This window comes from Microtus oregoni, unplaced genomic scaffold (genome assembly GCF_018167655.1).
Source record: "Microtus oregoni isolate MIOR12 unplaced genomic scaffold, Mior012 000140F_ref0000409, whole genome shotgun sequence".
In the NCBI taxonomy this organism is placed as follows: domain Eukaryota; kingdom Metazoa; phylum Chordata; class Mammalia; order Rodentia; family Cricetidae; genus Microtus; species Microtus oregoni.
In genome coordinates, this window is record NW_024544790.1 from 1 (window position 1) to 7,198 (window position 7,198).

The window sequence follows — 7,198 nt, forward strand, 5'->3', positions numbered from 1 at the left end:
TTTAGCAGTTTCAATGTTATTCAAGCAGTCCACTAGAGTTACTCAGAGCTTTGTAGAATGGGAGTGATCTTATCTAGCTAACAGTTGAAGAAAATATTGGTGCTGCTAGGTACAGGACGCTTCGGATAAGAAGCAGAGAAGCCAGCAAGGATGTAGGTGGATCTTGAAGTTCATCGATTCTGGTAGAATTAACTGAGATGAAAAGAAAGTAGGGCTTTCCACCAAGACGGCACCACAAGTGAAGAAAGAAGCTCCTGCCACTCCCAAAGCCAAAGGCAAAGTGAAGGCTTGAAAGCCAAGAAGGCAGTGCTGAAAGGCACACACAGTCTCAAAAAAATGAAAGTTCCACACATCACCTACCTTCCAGAGGTCCAAGACCCTGTGGGCTCCAGAGGCATCCCCTCAAAAGAACATGCCCAAGGAGAAAACAAGCTTGACCACTATGCCATCATCCCATTCCCCTGACCACCGAGTCAGCCAGGAAGAAGACAGAAAACAAAACAAAACAAAAAATCCTTTTGTGTTCACTTTGGATGTCAAGGCCACCAAGCACCAGATCGCACAGGCCTGTGAAAAAGCTCCAGGACACTGATGTGGACAAAGTCAGTGATGCACTGATAAGGCCTGACGGGCAGAAGAAGACAATTCTTCTATGGCTGCCTTCTGATTATGATGCTCAGAATGTTGATCATCTAAACAGGCAGCTGGCTAATTTGAAATTACACATTTTCTCACCGTAAAAACAAAAAAAAAAAGAGAGAGAGAGAGAAAGGGACTGGAGAGATGGCTCAAGAGCACTTTCTGATCTTCCACATGAGCTGAATTGGGTTCCCAGCAGCATATGTATAGTTCACAACCGACTGGAAAACCAGCTCTAGTAGATCCTTTGTCCCCTTTTGACCTTCACTCACACACACATAGGCCATACACACACAGAGAGAAACACATAAATTAAAAATAAATAAATATTTTTGAATTTAGAAAGGAAGCAGGAAAGCCAAGAAATTGTTTAGAGAAAGAAATGCTTAGGACCTAGGAATACGGCTTAGTCAGTGAAGTGCTTGCCTTACAAGCCTGAGGACATGATTTCAATCACCAGCACCCATGAAAAAAGCCAGATGTAGTAGCATACCTTTGAAATCCCAGTTGTGGGGAGGCAAAGGCAGTCAGTTCATGGGTAACTGCTGCCCAGGCAGCCTAGCCTACTTGGTGACCTCTAGGCCAGAGAGAGACTTTGTGTCAAAGTAAGATGAGTGGCATCAGAAACAACATGTGAAGTTGGCTTCTGGCCTCTAATGCATGTGTACACACACTAACGGGGGGGGGGGGGGGTGGGAGGGAGAGAGAGAGAAGGAAAGTGTAGCACACCACGCCCGTCTGTGCTCTATGCGCTACCATACAGTTCGTGAACCAGGCAAGGGGCTGGAGATTGAAATACACAAAGACACACGGTCAAAGACACAGGTCATCCTTGATGCCAGAATGCCCCCTTTATTGTGTCCAGGGGCAGCTTATATAGGGATCCTTAACTGACAGCCACACCCCAGCCAAACCCACCAGAAACCACTCCCCCGCCATCAGGAACTCCTGAAGGTCTCGTGCTCAGAGCAGCTGCAAGCATTACAAGTTGTTTACCAGAAATTCAGGATCTGGGGGGGGGGGGGGTTCACAGCTCCCAACAGGAAAGAAAAGAAAGAAAGAAAGAAAAGAAAGAAAGAAAGAAAGAAAGAAAGAAAGAAGAAAGAAAGAAAGAAAGAAAGAAAGAAAGAAAGAAAGAAAGAAAGAAAGAAAGAGAGAGGGAGGGAGGGGAGGGAGGGAGGGAGGGAGGGAGGGAGGGAGGGAGGGAGGGAGGGAGGGAAGAAATACTTTACTGGACAGACGACTTGAAAAATGGGGAACGGGGCTGTGAAGTTGGGTCAGGGGGTAAAAGCAGTAGCCACACACTAGCCATGCAAGCCTAATGACCTGAGTTTAATCCGCAGAACCCATATAAAAAGCCAAATGTGATGGAACCCATCTGGAACCCCAGCACTCCTAAGGCAAGATGGGTGGCAGAGAGAGAGAAAAAAATCAAGCTTTTAGAGCACCTAGCCTGGTGTTTGAAGTGCAGTGCAATACAACAGAAAACAAAACAGAGATCCTGATTCCACAAGGTAGAGGGCAAGAACCCCTCCGTAAACTGTCCTCTGATGGCCATCTATGCGCTGAGGGCTACATGGGCAGTGGGCATGCATGCATGCACTTTCATGCATATGCCCCCCCTTCTCTCTCTCTCATTTTAAGTTGAGAAATAATTACGAAACTATTCAGGTTACTTTTTCAGTCCATCCAACTTCAGGCATCAAACAGCCCTTTCATCCCAAGCAAAAATTGGAGGTCCTTTGTGAAAGAAGGCAAACTGATACAAACTCCATCCATCCCACTGTGCCACTAGAGAGATGCTTACAATAATGTAAGAATTGCAAATAAAATAGAAGAAACTTCTCAAAGGGAAAAAAGCTAAAAGGGAGGAATTTATAACAGGGACTAAAAACAATATCATTGAAGAAATCTATAAAAGGGTTATGATACTAGCTGAGATAAAAGAATGTATTTAAATACCACCATCAGTGAAAAGCTTCGTGGGTGTCAGGAATCACAGAAGAACTACAATACACACCTTTTTTTGCACAAAGCTTCAGTCCCCCGTCTTGGCAACTGGGCATTTCATAGAAAGAGATAAAACTGTGTTTTGTCCTCTATCATAACCACCAACAAGGACACCTTTGTAAAGTTTCATTTTCTAGAACTACCCAACCCTCTCAGAATAAATACATACACCATGGCCTGAAGGAAGACAATGGTTGTGGGGGTGAATGGCACAGATCCTAATCTCACAACTGACTCCACGATAGCCAGGAGGTGGTGGTGCATGCCTTTAATCCCAGCACTTGGGAGGCAGAGGCTATCTCTGAGTTTGAAGCCAGCCTGGTCTACAGAGTGAGTTCCAGGACAGTCGGCTATACAGGGAAACCCTGTCTCGAAAGACAAAACAAAATAAGCAAGCAAACAAACAAACAAACAAAAAAACAAACCCTGACTCCATGAATGAGTTCTCCTTTCTGAGCTTGCATCCTGGCCTTTAGAATGGAGAAATTTTAAGGCAAAATGACATGATTAAATATACTGTGGAAATAAGCATCCTGTGGACGGGGAGCTCATGGAGGCAGGCACTTCGACCTGTGCCAGCCCTAGCTTGGGTAGGGAGAGCTCATAAGAGCCCTATATGTGAGCCGGGCTGAGAGTTATGGTAAAGAAACTTCCAGACATACTGAACTTCAAACCCAGTACTACATGAACTTCTCCTGGGGAGACATAAACAAATGTCCACTCACTCCAGCATCAATGACAGATCAAAGTACTAATCCCATCCAAATCTGACTTAGTGAACCAATGAGCTTATTGGTGTCATTTACTGGAGCATGGGTAACCCCAAGACAGTGACGTCAAGGAGGAGTCTCACACCAGCATGGGTTAACAAAATCTCCAAAATCAACATAGATTGAGTTCCCACTTAAGTTCACCGCGCATACTCACATACTGTAACACCGCAGGAGACTGTGTAGCTGGGGCAGAATTACATACAGCTGGGAGCGGAATGCAGGAGCGAGTGGCTGAGAGCTCATATCTCCTCATGCCCTTTCTCTGTGAGGAAACACCATCAGGATCTGTCCTGCAAGGCTCTCATGAATCTTCACAGCTGTTCTGATAACCACGGTAATGTTTGGTTGCTACCTCTGTTCAGAGGTCCACATTCCAGAACACGCGGAATCTCTGGGGTTCTGGGGGGCAGGGGTGAAGCACATAGGAGCTGAGGCTATATAGCTTGGAGGTAGAGCAAGCCAAAAGTTTAAAGAAAATCACCTATAACCCAGAACTTGGCCTCCTTCCTCATCACCCAGCTGGTTGCCATGGAAACCCCTAATCACACTTTCAAGGCTTCATTAGCACTGCCATTTTGACTGTAATAAAGACAGAAAATACGGCTTTAATATAGTTAGCTTTTCATTAATTGCTTTTGTCGAAGAATTTTTCTGCCATTTAATGAAGAAGAAAGCAAACAGCAGTAATTTCCCTAAAAGGTCAGAGAGTGAGAACATACGGGAAATTTGCCTCTTGGAATGGTGTGGTCTTGCCTGATGAAATACCATCTCTCTGAGTTCAAAGTTGCTGTTTACGCAATAGGTGTGACAGAAAATTGGAAAGCGCTGGCTGTGATGACAGTTCCATTTCTGAGGGCTCACGGTTAACAAGGAATCATTAGCCGTGTCCTCCGGCCACATTAGGTGTTAAGATTAGCAAGAATCTAAGACCCAGAAAGGACTTCACAAAATCAATATAGTCTCGACTTTGATGCACGCTAGCAAGCCCAAGGACTCTGGGAACTTGAAAGTGCTTCAGAGAAGACTATGGGTGTGTTAATGACGTGTTTTATTATGCATAGGTCACAGTCATTGAGCACTTACAATGCAGCCATGCACCTTACGCTCTCTACCCCTTCTTGGCATCTCCTCACTGAATTCTCACCCCCAAATCTTATAAAGTAAATACTATTGGTGTCCACATTCAACAAAAGAAAATCAGAGGTTAAGGAAGTTGGTAACTCTGTATTCAGTACTGGGTAACAACCCCAGTCCACGAAAAGGAAAAGGGAAATGGAGCAAAACCACCCCAGAATAAGAATTTCAAAGGGGAGGGTTGGAGAGATGACTCAGTGGTTAAGAGCACTGGCTGCTCTACCAGAGGTCCTGCCTGAGTTCAATGCCCAACAACCACATGGTGGCTCACAACCGTCTGTAATAGGATCTGAGTCCCTGTCCTGATGTGCCTAAAAACAGGTCACTCATATATGTAAAATAAATATTTTTTTAAAAAAAGAAAAGGAAAAGGAAAGAGTTTCAAAGGGGCTGGGAAGATGATGCCAGGAGTCAAATGCTGGCTCTGCAAGCTTGAGATGCTGAATCTGAATCTCCAGACCCATGTGAAAGTCAGACATGGCGATCGCGGGAGGGACGCGGCCACCTACTCCTACGCAACAGCCCGGTCCTCCAACTCAGCCATGCAGGTTGAATCGACCAAAGTGATGGTTGTGGAGAAGCCTAGTCCCCTGCTGGCCGGGCGGGAGTTTGTGCGACAGTACTACACCTTGCTGAACCAAGCCCTGGACAAGCTACACAGATTTTATGGGAAGAACTCTTCCTGTGCCCATGGGGGCTTGGACTCCAACAGGAAGCCAGCAGATGCAGGCTAGGGGCAGAAGGAAATCCACAAGAAAGTGATATCACAAAACTACACCAACCGCCACACCAAGATCCACCATGTGGATGCTCACGCCGCTCTAAATGACGGGGTTGTGGTCCAAGTGATGGGGCTCCTGTCCAACAATAATAACCAGGCTCTGCGGAGGTTCATGCAGACCTTTGTTCTTGCTCCTGAGGGCTCTGTGGCCAACAAATTCTATGTTCACAACGACATCTTCAGATATCTTTGGTGGCTTTGTCACTGAACCTCAGGAGGAATCTGAGGAAGAAGTAGAAGAATCTGAAGAAAGACAGCAGACACCTGAGGTGGTGCCTGATGATTCTGGAACTTTCTATGATCAGGCTGTCAGCAATGACTTGGAGGAACATTTAGAGGAGCCTGTTTTGGAGCCAGAGCCAGAGGCAGAACCAGAACCTGTGCCTGACATCCAAGAGGACAAGCCTGAGCTACCAGTGGAGGAAGCTGCTCCCGAGGATGTGCAGAAGAGCACTTCCCCGGCCCCAGTGGATGTTGCCCAGCGCAGGAAGACCTGAGGACGTTTTCCTGGGCATCTGTGACTAGTAAGAACCTTCCTCCCAGCAGGGCTGTTCCAGTGACACAGACACGACCTCATGTGGTTAAAGTGCCGCCTTCACAGCCCCGTCCAGAATCTAAGCCGGAATCACAAAGACCTCAGAGAGATCAGAGAGTTCGAGAGCAACGAATCAATATCCCTCCTCAGAGGGGACCCCGGCCAATCCGCGAGGCTGGGGAAGCAGGAGATATGGAACCTCGAAGGATGGTGAGGCACCCTGACAGTCACCTTCATCAGGAACCTGCCACATAAGGTTGACAAGACGGAACTGAAGGATTTTTTTCCAAAATTACAGGAACGTGGTGGAGCTGCGTATTAACAGTGGCAGGAAGTTACCGAACTTTGGTTTTGTTGTGTTTGATGATTCTAAACCTGTTCAGAAAGTCCTTAACAACAGGCCCATCATGTCCGTCTGAACGTGGAGGAGAAGTCTCGAGCTGCCAGGAAAGGCGACCTCAGGGATAACTGTCTTCTGACCAGGAGGCCCCTGTGGTGGGCCAAGTGGTGGGATGAGAGGCCCTCCCCGCGGAGGCATGGTGCAGAAACCAGGCTTTGGTGTGGGCAGGGGGATTACAACTCCAAAGCAGTGAATTGCTTGGCTCCGATCTCCACACAGCACACAGCCCTGGCTCCTGCAGAGCGGTGATTTCTTCAACCAGCCTTTGGTGCTTTGATTAAGAATGGCCCTCATAGGCTCATATATTTGAAGTGGGATTCTTTCATAGGATTAGGAGGTGTGGCCTTGTTGGAGGAAGTGTGTCACTGTGGGGGTGAGCTTGAAGTTTCTAAAGCCCATGCCAGGCCCAGTCAGTCTCTCTCTCTGTCTCTGTCTCTCTCTCTGTCTCTCTCTCTGTCTCTCTCTGTCTCTCTCTCTCTCTCTCTCTCTCTCTCCTCTCTCTCTCTCTCTCTGTCTCTCTCTCTCTCTGTGAATGTCACTCTCAGCTACTGCTCCAGCACCATGCCTGCTGTCATGCTCCCCACCATGATGATAATGAACTAAACCCTCTGAAACTGCAAGCAAGTAACCCCAATTAAATACTTTCTAAGAGTTGCTTTGGTCACAGTGTCTCTTCACAGCAATAGAACAGTGACTAAGACCCTGTGTAAGGATGGGGACCTGAGTAGTTCAGATCATCAGGCCCCATGTTGAAGCATGGTGCGGCAGAGGGCACCTGCAATCCCACACTGGCAGGTAGAGGTTGGCAGATCTCTGGTACTTATTGGACAGCCAATCTAGCTAAAGCAGCAAGATCCAGGTTTAGTGAAAGCTCCTGCCTCAACAAAAATAATACGGAGAATGACAGAGAAAGACACCCACAAACC

The 7,198-nt window shown here is 46.9% G+C and overlaps 1 pseudogene; it reads left to right on the forward strand.

Annotated features, from left to right (window-relative positions):
• The first annotated feature begins 5,122 nt into the window (after positions 1-5,122).
• Positions 5,123-6,465, forward strand: LOC121444778 (annotated as a pseudogene).
• Positions 6,466-7,198: the final 733 nt, after the last annotated feature.